Source organism: Tympanuchus pallidicinctus, unplaced genomic scaffold (assembly GCF_026119805.1).
Source record: "Tympanuchus pallidicinctus isolate F22 unplaced genomic scaffold, pur_lepc_1.0 scaffold3, whole genome shotgun sequence".
Taxonomy (NCBI): Eukaryota; Metazoa; Chordata; class Aves; order Galliformes; family Phasianidae; genus Tympanuchus; species Tympanuchus pallidicinctus.
The window spans coordinates 31728063-31752420 of record NW_026294747.1 but is presented as its reverse complement, the minus strand read 5'-3'; the positions used below and the strand labels follow the sequence as shown (position 1 = coordinate 31752420).

Sequence of the window (24358 nt, the reverse complement as noted above, 5' to 3'; positions counted from 1 at the left end):
ATGGAGGGCAGGGGCATGCAGAAAATGGCCACAATTATTCAGAAAATTTATGTAAACACAACTGCCTCTCCTTTTTAAAGGATGCATGAACATTTTTTGAAAATGCCTGCTATGAAAAAAAAAAAAGAAAAATCAGAGCCTTTTTCTTAGGTATTGAAAAAAAGAAGACCAGAGAAAGAAAGCAGTTTTACTGTTTCTGTTGAAGATTTGCACTTTTCTAGCTTCTGCAGCTGCCAGGATAAGCTAGAAAACAAGAAAACAGTAAATCTGAGAGGCTCCCAGACAGGAAGGCAATTAAAACTCCATGCACTTCTTCCATCTGTTTGCTTCATTGTTTTTATGTGACAATTTTATACCTTCTAACGATTTTTACATCTTCTGATGTAATGGCTCCTGACTGTATGTGGGAATACAAGAAAAACTCTTCAGAGCAGCAGCTGTGGAGGAAGATAAACAGCATGAGAACAAAAGACAAGAAGAAGAAGGAATGGTTCATGGCTCTGATTGGATAAGTGCCTGCATACATGGCTGAGTGTTTATTACATGTCAAACTCTGTTGACATGTAAAGGTGGATGGAAAAGTTATAAGGGCCAATGGGAAAGCTAAAAAAAAAAAAAAGAAAAGAAAACAAGAAAACTTGTGAATGTATATAAGTGATGTGAGAACATGTAATAAACAATTTGGATCATTTACTTCTGAGTCCACACATCAGATGCTGTAACTGTACAAGATGAGTTTTATCAGAGCAGTTCTTTTTCTAGTCGTACATCACTTCTCTGCACCACTGCCCAGCACCTGCTGAGGACCTTCTCATCTTCCAAAATAATCTTCGTGATTGTAGTAAGGCATGAAGTACATCCATTCCCACTCTGGCTTCTGCAATATGAATTTGGGATAGGATGAGCAATGATCTTGTGCTCTTTTCTTATATGCACTCTGACTGAAATTTTATACCAGCATTTATAGAGGACCTGCCAGGACACAGACAAATGTACCACTTCTGTAATACTGGATCATAGACCTTCAATTTAATGAATTTGAAAGTTTTCTGGTTTGAAGCACATGCTTTTAGTTCCTGGTAAGGTTAGCAGTCAGACTGACAGGAATAGATTTTCTCACATAGATTTTCTCTGTGAAAATTCTTACCATTTGTTTTCCTAATAATCTGTATTTGTAAGTTCTGATACAAGAACATCTTAAGAAGCTGCCTAAAACATATTTGGTATTGGCTGGGTTGCTTCTCCATATTCCAATTGCAGTCTTAATTGTTTGATGATTCTGTGCAGTTATAACCCATTCATACATCCTATCACTCGTGTTGTTGATTGCAAGAGAGTGCATTTCCGGAACACAAATGATTTCTGTGTTGTTTTAATAGTAGTTTGATAGATGGAAAAGATAACTTTCATGCTGTAGTGCAATATTACCAGCTGAAATTTCTCAGGGAAATTTTACATTGTCTGCAATTATAAACTGAGTGGGATACTGAATTTTTGAAATGCTTTGTTAATTTGACATAAGTGATACTTTCTCCAGATTATGATTTGCATTAAGTCATACGATGAAAGCAAATCATCTAACAATCAGAGATCTGCAAGAGAACACAAATGTGTAATGTCGGTAATGGAAATCAGATACTTAGAAACAGTCAATCTTTTGGAAAGTTAAACAAAACTACTTTGTTGAGTGTAGCAGAAATGCTAGGTCATAGCCTGAAACAGTGACTGAGCACCTGGTGGAAAGGAAGGGCTAACCTTGGGGAGCTCAGGTGCAAGCAATGCACCTGACTTACTGGAAGGGGTGGACCCAGGATTCATTCCTTCTCAGACTTCATTTAAGGGCTGGCAGTGGAAGCGACAGGAGGTGCTGGGGTTCACTGCCTACTGGAGTCCTTCTAAAGGTAAGTGGTTTTTTTTGTTTGTTTGTTTGTTTGTTTCATTTGTTTTTGCATCTATGGCTCCTGTATTTGGGCTTGTTCTCATCTGCTGCTGCCTTGGACTTTTCTACCCCACTATTATTTCTGTGTTTTCCATTATGTAGCATTACAGTTGGATTTAAGCCAGTTCAAATGTGGCTCTTATTTGCAAGAGAAGATAGTTCAAATATTTTCACAAATTAGTTTTGGAGCAGATATCTGGTTAGTTTAGGTAATTTGATCATCATTTCCACTGTTTAAGTTTTGAATAGACAACAGTAACAAATCATAGCATCTAATACTTCTTTTCTGGGTACAAATAATTTTTTAAAAGTATACACTAAAAGATTAGTTGGTAACTGCATGTTCAGTGGTGCTCTTTGTACATAAAAGCCTAGTAACTTCATTGAAATTTACATTCCAAGTGAAGGGAGTTAGGCAGGAGAGGCATTTTACAGGACTAAAGGCATTCATTTATAGATAATTCTTATTGACACAGATTTCTTATCTTTCCTGAACATCTAAATACCACCAGAATTTTCTTTTTTGTTTCAATTACTGTAATAAACTCTTTATTTCAAACAGACTCAAACAAATTTGCCTAGAGAGACTGGGAATTTTCTGTCTTTGGAGATAACTGAAACACATCTTGTGCTGGTCCTGGGCAACTTGTTCTAGCTGACTTCCTATAGTAGGGGAGTTGGGCTCTGTAATCCCCAGGCACGCCTTTCAGTCTCAACTATTCTGCGACTATCTAAAAACTGCTAGGACTAAATCACGTATCTGACACTTGCTTGGAAGAGTACAAGGCCAGGTTGGATCAAGTTTTGAGCAATGTAGTGTACTGGGAGGTGTCCTTGCCTACAGCAGGATGTTGGAACTAGACAGTCTTCATGGTCAGTTCCGATCCAATCTAGTCTGTGATTCTGACTTCTCGATGTGTTATGTGAAATCAAAGAAGCACATTCTAGTAGTGAGAGACTGGTATCTTGGTTCTGTACTCTGTTTTGTCACTAAGTTGACAGCAGCAGCAGATGTTTGAAGCAGCCTGTCACTTTTATCTGACTGGCACCAATCAAGCCGTCTGAGTCCACAGTGTTGTCAAAATACTTGATATTCCCCCACAAGAGTGCACAAGAGTTTCAAAAGTGGTTACTGGGAGTCCAAGTGCTTTAAAAGTGCTGCAAATTAAATTTGCTGCTTCTAGGGGGAAATTCAGGTTTGATTAAAGTCACCAAGTAATGAAGAAAGCAACTGTGCTAGTGATCCACTATTCTCCCTTGTTTACTATTACTTACAACTCTGAAAAGAAATTTATGCACTGCTTTTTCAGAGATCTCGGTGGCCCAAAATGATACACATTCTTCCAGGGCTAGTAAGTAGCTTCTCCTAGCCTTTACTGTTTCACTTAATATAATATGGAACATACGTCCCTTTGGTGAATCAGATTCAATTGCTCTGGCTATGTACATTTCTAGCTTCATGTACATCCCCCAGCCTAAATGTTGGAGGCCGTAGAGAGAAACATAAGACCCTGACACTTTCTGAGACCTGTTTGGCAGCAGCTAAAGCACAGGTGTATTATCACCATGGTTTTGGACACAAATTTGAAATGTAGCATGGTACAAGCTACTGTAAAGAAAAATAACTCTATCCAAACCAAAACTGTTATAAATATCTCATTCCTCCAAGTAGAATTCCACTTTTATATTTAACATAGTATGGACCCCCAGAAGGTGCTGTGGTTTTAGCACATCTTGGTGGTCTTCATGCCTTTTTACTACTTGGACAGTCCTAGGAAAAGTCTGGACAAGGTGCCTCTTCCTCTGAGTCCTCAGTTTGCATTCTCTGTCTGCTTTTGTGCCTCCCTGCTCAACCTGGCTTATTGAGATGAGCCTGTAATAGACTGGTGGTTCATGTAGTGAATCAGGGCAGGATATTACTTTGTCTATTTATCTATCTATCATTTTTTTTATATATGCTTCTTTGTATATGTACAGACAGCTGTTATCATGTAACCTCATTGAAAGAAAGCAAGTGCACGAATATAAAGAAAATAATACTTAAAAAAAATACTTTAAAAAGTACTTAAAATACTTTACCCAGGAAAATGTCGTTTCTCTGTTTATACACACTTGCAAATATACTACTATGAATTCACAGGATCACAAATGCTAAATCCTTTAAGCTCCATTATCTTATTGTTCTAGCATAAAAATAGCTTTTAAAAAATCCTAACATAATTTCTTTATAATGTATAGTAAAAACTGAAGTGAGAATAATCAAATTTAAATTTTTATAACACATACTAGCCCTGTGAACTAGCTTCAGTCTCTGAATCCTCTAAATTATATAGAAAAATCAGCCCATTTCCATTGCTGTTGTGAGTGTCTAACATGCTGTTGAGTTACAGTGGTTTTATGATTTTATTATTAGTAAACTCTTTCCCAAAGTATTGTTTTGTATGCGCAGGGAGATTGCCAGATTTGCTGAAACACTGATGGCAAGTATCACTAGTAAATCTATCTGGATTAAAAATCTTTGTCAGCAGAGATCTCTGAACTCAAATACATTTTATGTATTTAACAATTAATAATGGCTGGTGTATAAAAGATTGACATCTGCATAGGGTAGCCCAAATAGGAAAAAAGTAGTGATCACTGAGGAACTATTGTAGGGTCAGTCCAGGCTGTTAATTGGAATATAAAATCAAACATCATGCACTCATTGTCCTGATTAAGTTTTCAGACTCTTGTTTCAAAAGAGGTTACTTTGGAAAAAATTGATAAATGTATAGAAAATGTATGCCAACAATATGTATTGTAGAATAAGTATATTTACAAGTCAAAATGTATTCAGTGTACATATAAAGTTCACAGAACATGAGCAGACAAAACAATAAGTAGAGGAGGAGGACATTGGCTTAGGACTCTTCTAACACTGGGAAGAGCTAGTTATATCTGTGGCAGGACAGTAAAGGCTCTCTTTGTCCACAGAATTGTGCTCTGTTTGCTCAGAATGTCTAAGGAGCTGATTCAGATTTTTCCCCCTTCCTATCTGTACAACTCTGCTAATTCCTTCCTACTTCTGTCTCATTAGAGCTACTCACCAAACTTCTTAATTAAAGATTTAAGTTTAGATAAGACCTATTTCTTTTATTAAAGCTGAATTTATTCTTTAAAGTTTTATTTCTCTGGAGTTTTAAACTTATGAAAAAAATGAATTAAGTTTCTCATTTATTCTTTACCAGTAATCTCTGCAATCAGTACCAGCATTTTTTGAACAATCTGATTGGCATTTCTAACTGATAAAATCCCAGGTTTTCAACCAATGTAATTAATGAAAGCAGTATGATTTTTCCCAGAAATATCTATTTAGCTTTCTTTTCAGTACAGTCTAATTCATTCAACTGTCTTCCCTGCCCTACTTTTTTTCCATATATTCGTGCTTTAATAAACCCAGACATCAGTTTAGTCCATTCTCTAACTCTGTTGAATTGCTTATAATTTCCCTAAACAGTTCCTGAATTCCCACTCTGACACTGAGCTTTAATTTTAGATGTGCTTTTATACTTGTCCTTTTTTTTTTTTTTTTTTTTTTTTTTCCAATTTATAAGGCTATCAAAACTTGTGCTATTCTTAAAAAGTAATAAAAAGCCCTGCAATGTGTAACTCAACAAGATAGTTTCCATTCAGGCTTTATTCTTATGCTCGCAAATATAAAAGCAATAGTTTCTTTGCTCAATGTCCCTCTCTTCCCTTTCCTTTCTTTTTAATTGACTCTACTCAAAACTCTTGTTTGGTGTCCCTAAGGTAATCAAGCAGACAGAATTACAATATCCTCCCATCTTCATGTGCATGTGTTCTTGTGGATACAAGAGTTGTTTTTTTTTTCTCCATTTCTAAAGAGAGCCTAAGAGCACGACTCATTAAAATTAAATACACAACTCCTGCACTTAAAAACTAATTAAGCAGCCCAGAATACTTAATTTTATTGGGTATCCTTGCTTTCCTTAGGTGTATCTGAGCATACATCTTCCTTAGAGCAGTTTCTGGAAGGAGGAAAGGAAGTTAATGAGCTCTGCTCTCAAAGGATTTTCTCCTGTTTGTCTCTTAATACTGCTTGGGCCATTACGATTCATAGGAAAACACACAAATCTATGTATGACGTCACTCATTTATTTCAGTATACTAAATAATCATACAGCCAAGATAACTATGGAATGAAAAATTCAAAATGAGCATAACCAAAGCTATCCTGACTGTAGAATTTTCTAGTAGAAGCAAGAATCAGTCATCCTATGCATTACAGTTTCAGTCTATGCTGGCTCAAGTAATTGATTACTGGGGGAGTGGGGAGAGGTGGAAGAAAGGAAAAAAGAAAAAATGACAGTAGAATGCCCATGGCTAATATGTTAAATTACCACAAAATATTTGAACTCAATTTTGATACCATCATGGGGGGAAAAAAAAAAAATAAGAAAACATTTTTTGAACCTGGCCCTATAAAACAAAACATTTGTATTTTTTAATTGGCTGAATCCATAGCCTTGTAGAATACAGATAGTAGTGGTTGTTATGACATAGATAACAGCCTGAAATGATATCTGCATTATTTTGCGTTATTTTGTTTGTTTGTTACACAATAAAAGACATCAAAGTATTGAATAGAGGAGTAACTTCATTACTGATAGGATCTGCAAGGCATGTTGTGACAAAATAATCTGAGGTCTGTCTGCTGCTACAGGACTGGAGGATACCCAACATCTATCATTTATTCTCTAGCTAGATTCCTCTTTTTAAATATACTTTATTGAAATGGTGATTTTGTTAAGCAATTTGTTTTCAGATCACTTCTATGCCCCACACCATCTCTCTGTCTTTCTCATCTCAGAGTAGAATACTGACTTAAGGAAGATACCGAGGTTCATTTGTCTGCACTATTCTGATTAATTTAAAATGAATTGTCAGCTTTCTGGTTTAATGCTACTGCAATGAAACATGCTAATAACTGAACAGACTGTTGTCATGAGGAAGAACAGAAGATAAAATAAATGGTAAATCCAAGATATACTAGAAAGCACTTATTAAAAATTAATTACATTTATTTACATTACTTGCCTTTGAAGCTCATGAAAGGGAGTATTTAGTGTGTGATCACAGAAACAGTTGCATATAACGCTGTAAAGATCTTCAGAATGATGCTGGAACAACTATAAAATAATAGGTACATAGGCAATGTATGTAGTGCCATTTATAGAGATAACATAGAAAGCACACCATGTGAACCAGTATTCTGTAAGACAGAAATGTCAGAGGAAGACTAAGTCAGTGAAGCTGGCTTTGTGCATTCGTACAAGGCCACAGGTCACAAAATGAAAGTAACAGACAAACTGCTGCAGCCATGGAACCAAAGTCAATAAAACTGTGTAAGCAGAATTTACCTTTATCTTCTCAGTGAATATATATGACCACAGTATGTTATGCAGAGCAAGATGCGGATGTTCTGTTATCAATTTTATCTTACTGTATGTGTGCCTGGTTTTATCCTCTGAAAAAGAAAATAAAAGAATCTACTCCCTGTGCATCATTATACTTTAAAGATAGTTAATAGATAGATTGCATTTGTGATAATTGTTTGTTCTAAAATGGTTTTGTTCTAAATTTGCATCCAACATTATACTTCTGAAAAAAAAAATTCATCTGTTCTATAGTTTCATTTTTTTTTTATTTAAATAACTACGAAAACAGAATATTTAAGTTATTTGTTATTATATGATCTATCATAGGACATGAGAGATGACATTTGAATTGCCACTACTAGGAAGTCATGAAGTAAATTTTTAAAAAAAAATTATTTTAATATAAAATAGCAGCGATCAATTCAAAGAATATGATTTTTCCAGTAATTTTTTTTTTTTCCTGCAGCAAAATTTTCATATATTTGTTTCTAGGAATGTATAAATATTTTTTAAATATATCGCCAAAATTTATATTTCAGTGAAAATCCTACAAACTTTTCTAATTACTGAATTAACATAATAGTGGTTACTATTCAATAGACAAAACCACTGGCAGACTGTACACAGCAAGAATACAACTAGAAGATATTGCACTGCAGTGAGTGAGACAGAGATAAATCCGTCAAATGCAATAAAGCAAACACAGTGCAAAGCTACATAGAATCCCATTTCAGCAGAAAAGTGATTCCTTTCTGAATCACTATAACATCATCAGAAGAAAGAGTAGAGGGCTCTAGTTTCAGTCAAAAATTATTGTATGTCAAAGTTAAAGAAGGCAAATGGATGCTGAAGAATCTAAACAGAAAAAAAATGCCCTCAGCTGATGAGCAGCGATATTCCCTCAGTTTTGCTAGTTTGATGTTACGTATCTACTTAATTGAGATTAAAAAAGAAAAACTGTAGTAATATTAAGGAAAAAAAAAAAAAAACTGTTCAGTAGGAAATCAAAAAAGATGGCAGGAATCTTCTGGAATGTTTGTGGAAAAACTGGAGATCAACTTTGAAATGCTTCACTACCCACACTTATTATATGCTCTTTGAAGTTAATGAAAGCCACCGGATGTAACAAAATCAACCCTGTTAAGTCACTATAAAAATAATTAATAATTTAAGAGTGCCAGGATGTTGCTGACATTTAGACTCCTCAGGAATCAAAATACATTTCGAACACACAATCAGTGTGATTTTTCTTCTGACTTTATCTGAATTAACATGTTCCCTTGGAATGTTTTGTTTAATAAATCATCAATTTCTAATTGAACCCTTTCCACTGTAATGTTTTCAAGCAGCTCTACCAACATTGTGCAGGGTTTCTGTATTTTCATGATATTATATTTCTATAATCTTCACTATATATCCACTGTTAAGTAAGGTTTTTGTTGTTGATGCTGTTTTATTGAAAAGGGTTGGTTGGTTGCATTTCTTTTATTGTTCTCTTTTGTTTTGTAAACAGAAGAAAAGTGAGCAAATCATAGACCATAACCTGTTAGTTTACTGTTATACAAACCCTAACTGAAATTAGTACCCCTAGTTATTTCATGGATTCATTTACAGAGGTATTTCGTGAATTTTCTGCAAAAACACATTTTGTAATGTTTAAACTGAACCTGGTAAAGATGCAGTGGTTTGGATTTCCCCATTGCAGAAGAGACCCTCTGGCTCCTTCTGAGTACTGGGAGCAACTCCCTTGGAAGTGTGCTCACTGTCACATGCCTTGAAAGACTGATTTTCCTGATCTGCCAAGTAGCCCTAATTTGAAAGTGGGAGTGACTACAAAATATTTTTTTGTTGTTTCTTGTGTAGACTCAAGTTTTGAGCTGTCTAACATTTCTCCTAGCTTGACATTGGGGGGAAATTGCATGTAATCTAGTTTTTCAAGTCTTGTTCTTTCAACAAAGGCTGTTGAAGAATGTGAAAAATATTTACCGTAGGCTTACTTAATATTTGAAACAACTTGCATTGATTCTGACTAAAGCAGCACACCTGGAGTCAGACAGCAAATGGTGTCTCTGGCAATAAATAACCAATAATTACTTTTTCTTGAAACCACATTAGTGTTCTAAATAATGCAGCCGCTTTAGTTTTCTTTTAGTGTGATAAAACCACCAGGTTCAGTTCAGCAGAAGTGTGTGTCTAGCTTCAAATATGGGACAGATGTACCAGTTAGTCTTCCCACTGCTCATTTTCTGCATTTATTTCTCCTCAACAGAGCCAAGTCAATTGACGGTTCATTCCAATCACTGAAATCTCAAATGCATTTTGCTGTATGTACATTTATGAACTTTGTTGACTGGGAGATAGGACACAGGAGATAGGAACAAGTGAAAGTAAGGATTTTAAATTCAATTGCTAAATTTTTAAGACTGATTTTAAACAGTGTGCATATTGGTAGGGCAGGGGAGGGAGATATGTATAAATAGGTACATATGTATCCAGAGAAATAATGTCCACAAAGAACTACCAACACAAAAGTTAAACTGCATGTATACTCTATGTATTTTTATACAATATCAAATACAATATATATGCTGTATAGTTTTAGTAAACATGTGCAAGCATATACAATTCTTTATGTGCCCTAAATTTTTTAAATATTACCTTTTCTTGCAATCCACAAATGAGATTATCCTACAGGTGTTCTTTTACTACTCTTATTTATACTTGTTTAAACAATCTTGTATTACCTATGGTTTTGAAGATTTTAACAAAATATCAGTGAAACAATGTAACTACTACTCAATTCTTTTACAAATACATACCATGAGGAGCATAGAGGTGTCACTGACTCGGCAAGTGCCAAAGTACTTAATCTTGCAGAACCTTCCTGCCTTTTCCAGTTACTACTTTTTCAGAGTAGCTTTTGTTAGTCTGAGAGTACTGGCTATTTTATGCAGACAAAATAGCTTTCCTGTTTCAGACTTTGAGCCTTTCTAATTCAGAGGCTTTTCAAATGAATCAGTGAGCTATGATATAGAACAGATCTTGAGAACTGCCAGGAGAGAGGTGTATTTCCAATGGTCGCTGACACACTCCCCTGCTTGTTACCAACAGCTTTTCACTGATTTCTCTTTTCCTTGCTCCTTATACTGTTTTGTGCAGAATTGAACACTTACCCATAGCATTCATTTATTAAAGCTTTTTTCCATCACACTGGCTCTTAGCCTTCCACTCTATTTTTTTCCATCTCCTCAGAGAATTTTCCTTTATATAAAATCACCATGACATAAAAGATCCTTTTCAAGATATTCTAGTGTGAAATTTTAACAAAAAATCTGAAGGTAAAATAAAGGCCATTGAATGCAAAATTAGATTTAGGAATATTTTTAAAAGGAATGTGAAATAGCATGTGCTATGTCTATAATGTGCCATGTGTATGCAATTTTTTTTCTAGTTAAATGCTTAATGTGAAGTACCCAACATGTATTATTTATATGTCTATATTAATTATGTTTATAAAATGATACTGTTATAAGGTAGTTTATATAGCTGGGGATAAATGTTTAAAATGTTCTTTGGCCCAGGTGAGTCAATGTTTTGCCAAAACTGCATAGTTCAGTTGTTCTGCTATATATGGAGCTTTCTGGATCAGAAAGCAAAATGTTGGCTAAATTACCAGTGTTCAGAGTAAATTTTGGCAACTGGATGTCTATAAATTCCGTATCCATATACTCCTTATGTATAAATTTCAAACAAAGAAAGCTGTAAGGAGTAGAGGTGTTTTATTACACCTTATTTTCCCATGTATAAAGCAGAATGGTGTAAAAATAATTCAATTTGATAGTACAGAGTCTGTCAAAAAAAAAAAAAAAAAAAAAAAAAAAAAAAAAAAAACAATGAAAGCTATTTGTCAGGTTTAAAAATCTCAGTTCTTCAAAACATTTCTATGGCCACTGGAAGACTTTATAAGAACAGAGGATGATTTAAATTACAAGAGTAGTAATCTTTTACAGATTATTCATAATTTAGGAGTGCAACATTTGATTTTTTTTTTTTTTTTTTTTTGTAGTCTTCTGGGTAGAACTGCATAATTAATGTATGTTACCATTTTAGTGTAGGAAAGTAGCTTCCTCAGGACAGTCTCAACATATTCCTTTTCCACTGAGTTGAAAATAGTGCCACTCTGCAGTTTCTTGTCTGTAGCCCATGATGGGAAGAACAAATCACAGTTCATACACAGTATATAACATAGCTTATCATTGAAGTAGAACACTAAAAATTCATTGCATTAGCCTGTTAGACTTTCTGATATCAAGGATTTTTCATTCTGAGTAATCCTACTGAAGTCCATTAAGGAAATTAGTCAATTAGGAGATAGGAAATTAAAATCCAGATTAATTTTTTGCACAAATAATTCATAGTATCTAATTCTTTTATGCAGTTCTCTTCCTGAAGTTTAACCCTCTGCAAATTCCAGGGGAAAAATAATAATAAAAAAGACAATTCATAAAGGTTGAAATGAGAGCAGCCTAAGTGAAACCTAAGGTGCATAGCTTTCGTCCAGGCACATATTTAGGAATATTTCAGATTCTATTTAAAATGCAAGGAAAAGAGAATAGACAAAGCAAAGAAAACGAAACAACAAAATGCACCAAGCTTCTGACTGAGATATATAAAAGTATTCACTAATCTACCCATTTACACAATAATTCTAAAAGTGAAAATTCACACTTGTATCAAAGAAATCCAGAATTATACATGTTTTTGCCTACTGTAAAACTATGGCACTATTCTTCCTGTGCCACAAATATTTTTACTAGGAATCATGTAGAATTGTCCACATTGAGATGACAGTGAAAAAGGTAATGTCAAAAGCTTTGGATCATTAACAACCCTGAGGTTTTCTGTGATTCATTCCGTGAGTAAAAAATAGAACTGGATCACTAGATCATAATGTCTTATCCTCTCACTGTATGATGTCATCCAGCTTGCAAAAGCCCAGTAAATAATTTTTGACTCAACCGTTTTCCCTTTTCTGATCTGAAGACTGCAGGAGACAGGGATTCCATTTTTGAGCATTTTTTGCTTGATGCAAAATATGGTACAAATATTTTCTTCAGAAGTATGTCTGTAAACTAAACTTAGCCTTTTTCTTACATGTATTCTTACCATCCATGGGTACTTCTTGTTTTTTATTAACAAACTTGTGAACAAGTTGTGGGTGCCCTATCGCTGGAGGCATTCAAGGCTAGGTTGGATGGGACCCTAAGCAGTCTGATCTAGTAGGTGGTAATCACCCTAATTTGTATCTTTTAGTTAGTATCTAACTGGTGTCACCCTTAAAACTTTGATTGTGATTTGTTTTTCTCCATCAGATTATTATTTTTCATTTTGTGGTGGGTTCAACAAGATCAGTTAAACTTTTGATTTACTTCGCGGATAAATACGAATCCTTTAACTACTAATCAAACACACTTTTCCAGTTCTTGATTCATAATATTATATTGTAACTTTCTGCCTTCTTATCACACAATGCCTTGTGTTGGAAAGAACCTTAAAGATTGCCATGGGCAGGGTTGTCACCTACTAGCCCTGGGGCTACACAGGGCTCCATCCAAACTGTCCTTGAGCACCTCTAAGGATGGAGTAATTTATCCACAAGTTTATTAATCACACAATAAGTTCCTGTGGATGGTAAGATTATATTTAGGGCAAAGTTATGTGTAAAAATGTATTTATGAACAAAAACATATCTTATGGAAGCTTCTGTATTATGAATTACTTCAAATATTATATGAGCTAAAAAAAGCTATAAAAATTTGCTTAAATGTTTTTATAAATTGAAAGCATACGTTTAAAAATAACAAAATAAGAGCAAAAATATAGGTTTTCAATGTATCTGACATTATTGGTTGTAGCAGTACTGAGTCTTCAGAATAGAACAACTCTGTACTCTAGAAAATGCTTGCAAATAGACACCATGTTAGAAAAGAATTCAAGTTTGTTTTCTCTGACTTTATCTCTTGAAAAGCAGATTGTGTAAGACTGAAATCTTTTTGCTGTCATTTGGCACTTTTTTAAATTTAAACTTGAAATACTAGCAAACTATCTACTTTGCTATGCTACTTTATATGCTGTTGTTTTTACAGTACAAAATCCCTAGTTATAAGCTACTTGTCAATTAAGACATGATTTAGAATTTATATTTTTCTTTGTGTTCTACAAAAGCTAACGAGGAGGCAGAATACATCTCTGAGGAAAATACTACTGCTGTCTTTTAGAGCTTTACTAAAATGCGCCCAGGAAAACCTTTTCTTCATTCAGTAGGAGATCAGGGCTTATTAAGCACCAAAGGGTAGAGTTCTGTTGCTGTTAAATCACTTGAGTGAAACAAGCAACTTGGACCAAAGATGTCAGAGTTTAACTGAGGTTAGCAACAGAATTCATGCTTGCAATTGATATAGCCTATATTCTTATGAACAAAGCCATGTATCTTAAACTTCAGCCGCTGACTTGTCAGTTAAGCCTTAACTGTATCATTTTTTCTAACTGCTCATCTTATTGTGATCCTACTAGTTCATTTCAAGTAGTTCATCTTTGCCAGACGCATCCAACCACCTTGCTAATAGAGTCTCATGTTTTCTTCCAATTTTTAAATGCCTCCTTTCCTCTAAATTATTTGAATGCTTTTAACTTTATTACATTCAAAATCACACCTCTGCACTATCTTTATTATCTATATTTTCTGGGAAAATCCACAGCATACATTTCTCTAGCACTTGTTCTGGGGACTCTGTAGAATTGCAGTTGCATCGACACGTTTTAAACTTGCTGGAAGTCTAGGGTAACAGCTGGATGTGTTCATTTTCTCCAATATTCCTCCAACTGTGCAGTAAATATAAACATAAATTTGATTTCATTATGAAGTGAAATTTTTTAGGTTGTAATGCTTTTAAACTAAGATTCAAATATCCCATAGGCAGGAAGTGATACTGAGATAAGATACTGCATAAAAGTTACACTGGAGGTATCAATAATGTTTTTGTATGTTATTACACAGAATTCAAGTGCATTAATTTTTCTCATTGACCATTTGCAAACTGACAACATTTGCTTCAGAAGGAAACATTTACCGGTAGAAAATGTAAGTAATTACTTGATCAGATTTCTAAAAATATGTGTATTCAGAGTCTTTTCTGCGTAAGTATCTTAATTCTCATAAATAATCAAATGGTAGCAAATAAACTATTTGCCCCACTTTTTCTGTATTTGCTTAGGTAATGCAAGCTACTTGCAATTAAATTTTCTCACGACAAGGTTTTCTTTTTGACAATAATTTGTTTATAGATTACTGCTCTTTGGAAAAGGACTTAATATAGACTTTGCAGGTCTGTTGCATTTATGAGAAGCAGATCTTCCACCATTAACTTGTCTAGATAGTTCATTCAGTTCACAGAAATACGAATTCTCTGTTAGCTTATCTCGCAGTTATTCTACACACTGGCATGCATGTGTCAATGCTGAGGCCACATACATGGTCCTTAACAGTATTACAGAATTACTGCATTTGAGCTCAGGGTCTTAAGTGTTGTGGAGCACATAAACACAAAATTTGTGTTAAATTGTGTCTGTATTAAATTCTGACTCATTTTCAAAATGCAGATAAGCCATCTTTATTTCTATATTCTTTCATTTCTAAATGATTCAGAGCTGATAGTAAATGACATATTTTGTCATATCCTACTCAACAAAATCTTAATCACATTTCCCAACAGCCATGTTTGTTAAAAGCTAGACAATCAGATCTAAATCAAAATGAAATCATTCTGTATTAAGCATGCCACAGTAAACAGCATTGGTCAATTACTTTTCCAACTTCGGAGACTTTCTATAGACACCCAAGCCAGACTGCTGTGTAAGAGATTTCTTCAAAATATGAGGAAAATTCAGGACAGTGAATTGCTGTGGGTGGTTGTTTCTTCCCAGCTCCTAGGCAGCTGTCTGCCTATCATCCAGCTCCTAATCTCAGTGGCTGGTAATATATCTGGATAAAAAGAGGATGCATCTCTATAGGAATAGGAAGAAAAATCAGTAATATCTCTGGCTTGGTGGAAGAAGCTCCTGTGCCTGTAGTTCTGACCTCTGTTATTTCTGTGGTTTGATTTTATTTTTTCATTTTTCCAGGCAAGAAGATGAGTGTTTGGGTTTTTTTTTTTTCTATTATACTGTACTGCACAAATTTTCATTATCCCATGGAGAGATGAAATGGATAACTGCAATGAAAAAAGAGAAGATTACAAAAAGATGAGTTACTGAAGAAACTTAAGGATGAGTTAAAGATGAATGCTTAAAAGGACAAGGGAAGAAAAAAAAAAAAAGATGCCTTTCTAAATGTGAAGGAGAAAAAATAAAAAAGGAAACAGAAAAACAGTAATGAACCATAGATAACTCAGAAGAAAAATGAAAAAGTGTGAAGTAAAAGATTTAAAAGATAAAATTTCTAAATCAGTGAATTTTGTTCATCAAAAATAATCAATATAAAAATTCTAGCAACAATATTTTCTCAACTCCTTAAGAAAATTTCTGATTTCTGTTCTATATTTGTTATGGACAAAAATAGTCAACATTTTTTTTCAGGAATTAGTTTTTTGTTTTTTGCTTTTTTGTTTGTTTGTTCTTCTAAGTGAATGAATTCCTTAGTAATTTTTCTGCTCCATAAATTCTTCCTTTTTTGAAACAAGCAGAGATTCTCAAGTTTGTTGAACAGGGATTAGTATATTTATCTAGTCCTTATTGTTAGCACCAAAAAATGTTGACACCGTGGTTTTGTGGGTCCCTCCCTGTCAATCTCTGCCTAGTTTTAGCCATCACTGAAAGACACAGTTATCACTTCATTTCAAGTTACAAGTCATTTCAAGTATGACTGAAACAGTCCATACCTTGAAATGAGTGTAAGACTAATTTGGTTCTAGAGATTCCCAAAACAGGGTGTGATATTCCAAACAAATGAAAGGAAGACATTTTTTGCAGAATGTGTCAAAATGTGCATATATGGATACTAAAAGATCTGTTTCTTCCGTGGAAGAAATAATCACTTAAGGACTACTCAATGTAAACTGTCCAACTCTTCAGAGTCCCTGGAATTTAAAGTAAAAATCTTGAGAATATGCAGGATAATGTTATGGTGAGTTACTATCTGCAATCAATATACATTTATACTTTCTCCATGCTCTCCAAGCAATGTAATAAGCTACTAAGCAAAAAAAAAAACCTCTGTCATCACTTCTGACAACTAAATAACCTAAAGGTGACAGAAATAGCAGAACATCCATTATAGTACTGTTGAAAATCAACAACAAAACTGGAAGACAATTAAAACATGTTTTGACCAGTAAGAAAATGCAACAAACTCTCCAGTGAATTAGTCTGTGTGATTTTTCACAAGCTGTATAATGCAGCTGGTTGAAATATTTCGAATAAACATTTCTGATTTTCAATTGTAAAATTGAATTAACAATTTAACTGATTTAACAATATCTAAATCTTTCCTGGAATCATAGAACAACTCAGATTGGAGGGGACTTTAAAGATTGTCTATTTCCAACCCCAAGTGAAAATGAATGATTTTGTCATGACAATTTTTATTACATTTAACAAAACTGTTCCATTTATTAATTTTAAAATTTATCTCAACCCTGTAGTTTGAAGTCTATTTTTACAACAGTAAATGAAAATAGTTGGTCTTCATAAGAAAAAAAAATTAATGTGACACAAAGAAGCTATAATATGAACAACATTAATAAGTCGTTACCTTCACTCTTGGTCATATTGTCATATGATCTTTTACTGTACTCACTAGTAGTCAGACCATATGTAAAATCATTATATTACCATTACAAACTTATTCTTGTTTCATCTCTGGATTTTTTTATTATTTCTTTTTTAATAAGCTGCTGCTTCTTTCCTCTGAGCACCCTCGGAAGCAGCTGGCTTATTGTCAAGCCCAAGTTCCTATTCTTCCATAATTACTTTGGACAGTAGAAAATGTAAAGTTCAGTGCAAGCTCAAGCCTAAATTGACAACTAAGGACAAATTTACACAGTATATGAATATGCAAGATGAAAAAAATTAGCCTGTATTTTTATGCTTTTTTCTCCAGTAATGCTGAGTAGGACTAAACCACACATTCAGAAGCTATCCTCTGAAAGGAGTACCTCTTGTTGTCTCATGTGTAATTGTCTTATCTTGAAAACATTGCTCTGAAAAAATAACACTGTACCAAAACATGTTTACCTGAAATGCATTATGTTCTGCATAAAATACACATAAGACATTTTCATAGTACTCTGAAAACAATCTCATTGGAAAAAGAAATGGAAAATCAAATCCCAAAAGCTCATATAACTGAGATTCCTGTTTTTAAACAGGAGGGAGTTTTAGAGGGCCAGTGTCAACCCTGCTTCAATCACTGGGTCTCATCATTGTTTTCAAATCATCCTAATAATTTAAAATACCCCAAAATTACATTTGGGTAACAAAGTTTGCTCAAGTAAGACTAGATTGAATTTGAAATATCTGAGCGACAGGAGAGAATAGAACACCTTAAAGCACTATATCTGCATCCCTGGTTGGCTATCAGATACCTGGGAGAACATAATAAAGATTACTTGTTATAGGCAAGGTTGTAGCTGACATCAAGCAGTTATAAGGCATTTAGCAAGTGGTAATGTAGCACCTATAAGATGCAAGATATCTAGCATATGAAGGAGATCTTAAGACATTTCTCAGTGCTTTGTGAAGCACATTTAAAAACTAGTTATCTTACAAGCAGTGTGGAAGAGGAATTACTTGGTGTTGTCACTGGTCCCAGTTACACAGCACTGAATGTTCTAGATACCTAAATGAAGCTGCCCCCATTCTGGTCATATTTTCAGCCCTAAGTACAAGAGGTAGATGGTAACAATGAAGATGGCAATGACAATCTTTGTGTCAGCATGACAGGCATTATATCAAGCTGCCTAATAGTTGTAAAGTTTGTAAAAAACGTGTTCACAGGCTACCGATCTATGTGCTACATTGAATGCTACACACATGAGAATATCAGTAAAAGCAAGAGAACCCTTGAAAATGAAGAAAATGAGAATGGTAGGTCCTAGAATCTGATGATAACACTGTTCTTACACTGATTCTTTCAAGCACTGGGTACTAGCAGTTGCAGAGGATAATGTACTTAACAACTCTTCAGTTTGAGTTCTTCAAACCAGGAGGTCAGAATTTCAAAGAAGACAGTAGAAATATTTATTTAAGGTACTTTATACAGCTCCTGCCAGAAATCTGGCTTTGCTATAAAAGCTCATTATATTGTATTAAACTTTCTTTTTTTTTTTTCCACATAAAATATCACAGATTTTTTCAGAATCTTTTTTAGTTGTCTTCCTGTTTACTAGTGTTTGATCATTTTTATTGTCTTTTCCTGGGGTGTAGAAATACATCTGATATTTCATTTTATTCATGTTTTTAAGCTTAAATTCTTTCAGATTACTTTTGACCTATTGCATCAGCAGTAAAATTTCGGATTATTTCACTGAACTTCTCAGCATGAAAAGATGTAGACTGTGGAAACTGAGCCATCAGCCTAACTTGAGAAACAGCAACAGCAGCAGAAAAATAACAAGGGCCAGCTAACCCTTTTGTCAAAAGAGATAAATACAGCAGCAGCAAATGCAGACCCTGCTGTGAGAGAAGACTTCCTGTGTCTTGTTTTCTTGACTCTTTTTTCTGGAACTGATTTGTTAGGCAGTGGAGTTACTCCATATTAGATTTACAAAAAAAAAAATAAGTTAATAGAACTGAGCCAGCAGTTTAAAGATCAACCAGTAGGTTTTGTTTCATTCTTTTTTTGTTTGTTCCTTTTAATAATAATATAACGTAATATTATTTATTTAACTAATTTTCCATACCCTCCTTCCTCAGAGGAAATAGTAAGAGAAAGAGAAAGGACGAGGAAGAGAAACAGCCTTTTAATTTTGAATAGGGAAGTTACCAGTTTTTCTACTCTTACAAGTACCGATGAATTCTATTGGTCATATTTGCTTTTAATTCTTCTTCCAGGACAAATAAAAATTTTGCATGGCAACTGAATGCCTGAAGTTGTATCATCATTCATATTATTCCCCTGCCTACACAATTCCATTTGTTTACAATCATCCTACTTTCAGATATTTTCTGAACAAAGAACTTATCATCACTTTTTACGTGTTCAGACCTATATTCAAAACTGTATGAAAATTTAAGACTGTTTTAGAACAAAATAATGACTATATTTTCTATATACATAGAGAATGAGACATTGTCCTCATTTATACATTGACAATTTTTTTGAATATGTAAATCTTTTGGAAAAAAATATTTCAGATGTCAGATTTACAGACATTTTCCATGAAAGGATCCTTATGTGTTTGCATAAGGGAAGATATTCAAGCATTTCTTCATAGCCAATAGGAAATGTAGGAAAGCCAGTTTGACTTCACAGTTTTTTTAATCCCCATTACTATTTGTTAATTCTTTAAAATCCTTATAGTAGAAATGCTAAGTCATGGCCTGAAACAGTGATTGAGCAGCTGGTGGGAAGGCAGGGGCAATCCAAGGGATCTCAATGCACCTGAGTGACCCGAGCTGGAGCCAGGATCTGCCCCTTCCCAGACTTCATTTAAGAGTTGGCAGTGGGGTGAAGCTTCTTTCACTGGAGATCCTTGCCTACCTATCTGAAGTCTTAAAAAGTTAAGTAGCTTATTTTCCTTCATTTCTACATGTGTGGTTGCTGTGTTTGGGCTTGTCCTCATTTGCTATAGCTAAACAGTTTGCCACCTTATTATTAACACTATAGTTTCCATCACAGTATAGTGTTATAGTCCTCTAAATGCGTGTTATGTTTTTACTAAAATTTCTAAGCAGAGAAAACTGTTTTTGAGTTTATTGATGCTGCTTGTCAGCTACATTATTATGTGAAGTAATTTGTTTGGGTGGTCTAAGTTTTTTTTTGTTGTTCTTTCTTTTTTTACTATTTTTTTTTTTTTTAAACACATACCATTGTGAAAGAAATTATTGCAACTGGAAAGCAGTGCATTGGTCATATTCTGGACCAACATTATGCTGAAAGACAAATAGGTTCAAATAGCATGTCATGAGAAATGAGAATATAGGCTTATTGCTGGTGTACATTTTCATCATAAAGAACTTCTCCAGCATTTCTTTTATTTTAATACGTGAACACATGGACTGCCATTGTAGCAGAGCCAAATCCACCTCTGCAAGGTGGACTCCATCCATATTGGCACTCCCTTGATCTTTTCTGGTGATTCAGAGCTAAATGATATGCTATTAATTTAATGCGTTGAAAGTAATACATACTAAAGAGATATTATGTAACAAATTCATTTTCTTTATTTAAAACTGTCTCTTAAATTACTGATAGTGTTCTAATCTAATCTGGGAAGTGGTTAAGTACCACAGTCAAGTGCTCACTCTTCCCTTTTCCCAGTGGGATGGAGGGGAGAATTAAGAGAACAAAAAAAACCTCATGGGTTCAGATAAAACTATTTAAGCCAGGAAAAACAAAAATAAAATTTATGACTACATATATATATATATATGAACGTATATATCAAGTAATTCTCGCTATCCCTCAGCTGATGTACAGCTAGCCCTCTGGGCAGTGCAAAAGTCAGATGACCTCCTGCTACCTTCTAAACTCCCTCCTGCTTGATACCATACAGTATGAAATATCTCTTTGGCCAGTTTAAGTTACCTGTCCTAATTCTATTCCTTCCCAGCTCTTCTGGCTCTTCACTAAGTACGGCCTTGGTTCTGTATAATACTGCCTAGCAGCAGCTAGAAGCATCAGTGCGTTATCAACAATGTTTTCCTCCTAGAAACAAAACACAATAGCATACAAAGCATTCTGGAGGAAACAACTCCAACCCAGCTGAAATTCAGACAGTGCTGTAACACTATATGATGTGTATATATATATATGATGATCTATATGCCTGTGTCATCCTAAACTTATGGATGTGGACATGTTTTGTTTCCACTCACAGGCTGAGCATGACAAGAAGACTTCAGGAGACTGTTACTTTGTAGCAGTTTTTCTCCTGTTTTCTAGCAAGTAACTAGTAATGCTCTTGCTTTGTATTGTCAATTTGAGTAACTTTATTCTGTATGGTATTTTGATGGGGAGGAGGGGGAAGAGGGGGCTTAGAGGAGAGGGGGAAGAGAGTAAAATCTCTCTAAAGTCACGAGGAGGCAGTTGTCTTCCCACTTTCATTATGAACTGTTACACAAAAAATACACCAGTGTAATTGGACTAAACATCAAATCTCAGCCTTTCTGTGCTGCATCCAACAACCATGTAAAAAAAACATCTAGCATTCATCCACTGCACTATACTAGTGTCATACTTTCCTTACTGATTCTCAAAGAGAAGTCAGTGCAAAATGAAATTACTCTTCCTTTGATGATTCACTTCCATCATCAAGTTTTGATCTGAAAACCACTGTCAAGGAACTCCTATACAGTACTGCTATTTATTCCTGGCATTATTGGGACCACCTAGATGCAAAGACACTCCTCACAACAAAACCAGCCTAGTTATTCACGTAATATTAAATTGACAGTGCACTGAGTCTGTGGTGGCAAGGGTAAAGCTGTTTGAAAGCTGCTTTGTACCTGATAGGTCTCATCTGGTATGGTGTTCTACTGTGATATTTTTGCTCTCATTTGGAGAAAAATAGATAAGCTATTTAAAGGTACAGAAGTGAACCGTTAGGCAGTGCTCTGAAAATGAGGGTAATTAACTTGTGGCAATTGTTTTTCAGGGAATCTAGCCCACTGATTTCTACATCTATGCATGTAGAGCCCCCTCCCCCCCCCAAAAAAAAAAAAGACAGTTTATTGAACTTTTACTCTAAGTCTACTAACAAATTAACATCAACTGCCTTCTACAAAGAAGCGCCATTCTCCAAAGCCTTGCAGAAATTATAACAGTACCTCATATTTTCCTTGAAGAGCCCTCTAAAAATATTCTCTTCCAATTATTATTGAAGCAAAGGGAAATGTAAAAAATTTCACAAGTAACAACAACAGCAACAACAAAATAGTGGCCACAGAAGTGGCCAAATTCTTTAGTGTTGAGTTATAATCTTCATAAGCTTCTCTGGTAGCCTGTGCTTTATGTTTCTCAGCAGAAAAATATAAGTACTGTTGACAATTTTATTTTCATTAATGTCACTATTCTGTATTAACCAATTTCATGCTCTGTTCACTTTCTGGGCTGTGATACTGCCATGCACTCTTCACAAGATGTTGAGCACACGTTTTTTTATAAACTTCTATTTAAAACTTTTTGTATATTTATCTCCATGTGAGATGTGATATTGATCTATGGGTGTGTTTTAGAGCATCTATCATAAAAATTTCATTGATTTGTGAGATGATCCATTTTTAAATTCTTAATTTCCTGTCGACTGCAGTTGTTAACACAAAACACACAACCAGGTTAAAATTATAGCACATATTTTAATCCATGCAAGGAGAGAATTCCTGCTGATGTCTAAAAGCTTTCCTTCCAGTCTTAGCCTTACCTGAGCTGCACAATTGCTCATCATAAGAACATAAAAATAAGTAGACCGTACTGTTTAGAATTCAGATGTTACGATTAAGACAGTCTCCCTCAGACAGATCTGAACACATTAGGATCTATCTATTCATACCAGATGTTAATTTGTATCTTACATGCTCTTTATTAAATGTTCTCAGCAGGCTGCCTAGTAGAAACATTGCTGTTGATTTCCAATGACTTAAGGTAAGATAAATAAGGCAGATCTTTTGCTCTGGTTAGAGGACAGGAGGAAGATGGAAGGACAAAGGATGACTACAAACAGTTAAGTGACAGAATCCAGAAGATAAGGGGGATATTCTGTTAATGTGAACAGGAACACAGAGGTCAAACACATACAACTTTAAGCTCAACAGCCAGTCTATGAAGAATGTGTGAATGCAGAATGCACAATGCAAATATAAGGACAGAAGTAGCACTTGGACTAACTGCAGCAGAAAAAGACTGTGTAAGAATTGTGATTCCACAGTAGACTTACCCATCTGTCTGGTAAAATGGCATTGTATAAGTGAGTGTAAAATTCTTCAATTTGCTTAGCTCTGCAGGAAACTTTACATGACATAGGTGACAGAGATGGGATTGAAAACTCATGGGCTGACAGAATGGTGAGTCATGAAAAACTCAAGTTTAAAAATAGAACGTTTGGGAAAGCCTTTCTTGCATATACTTCCACAACATCTCTGCAATTTTCTCTTATATTGTCTATGCAGAATAGCCATTGAAATTAAGAAATTGTTCTTAGACTGAGTAGTAGTGTAGCTGATGTACCAATTAGTTTTGTGAAGTAGCTCAGTGAAAAACTGATTATAGTTTTGCTGTGGGCTATGGAAATTACATTTATGATATTTTACAGTTTTCTACTACTTTCTTTCCTTATGCTTTGGACACTTCAGCATCAATGGTATCTTAACTAGGTACTTGCTGGGAAAGCAATACTGAACTTTTGCATAAGATGAGGTTTAATCATGATATAACTCATAACTGACACTGTCACTTTGTATGTACAAGTACTTTATTTCTTCTGAAATATTTCATTTCTCTAAATGATTAACAAATTATTATGTAATGAAGCAGTTTCTAAACTTTCTTTTTCATAAAGACAGTCTTGCACAGGCTCTATGTCTCACATCTAATATATGTCTTTCCATGTGTAAAATACAGACCACTGTTCAAGTTACTATTCTAAATCAAGAATAAAATTTTTCTACTTCAGAACAGTAGGTAATTTGCTTACCTAATCCCTATTTATCAGGAATAATTTAAATCAGGAAAGAGAAGACCCAGATCAATTTTTAGGAAAAGAGGCCT

At 34.5% G+C, this 24358-nt stretch overlaps 1 long non-coding RNA gene across 1 annotated transcript; it reads left to right on the top strand.

Annotated features, from left to right (window-relative positions):
* Positions 1-1835: 1835 nt before the first annotated feature.
* On the top strand, positions 1836-16539 carry LOC128086022 (uncharacterized). The gene is made up of 3 exons (XR_008209213.1): positions 1836-1901; positions 14435-14518; positions 15559-16539. It is a non-coding gene; the product is annotated as an uncharacterized LOC128086022 (long non-coding RNA).
* The last annotated feature ends 7819 nt before the right edge of the window (positions 16540-24358 follow it).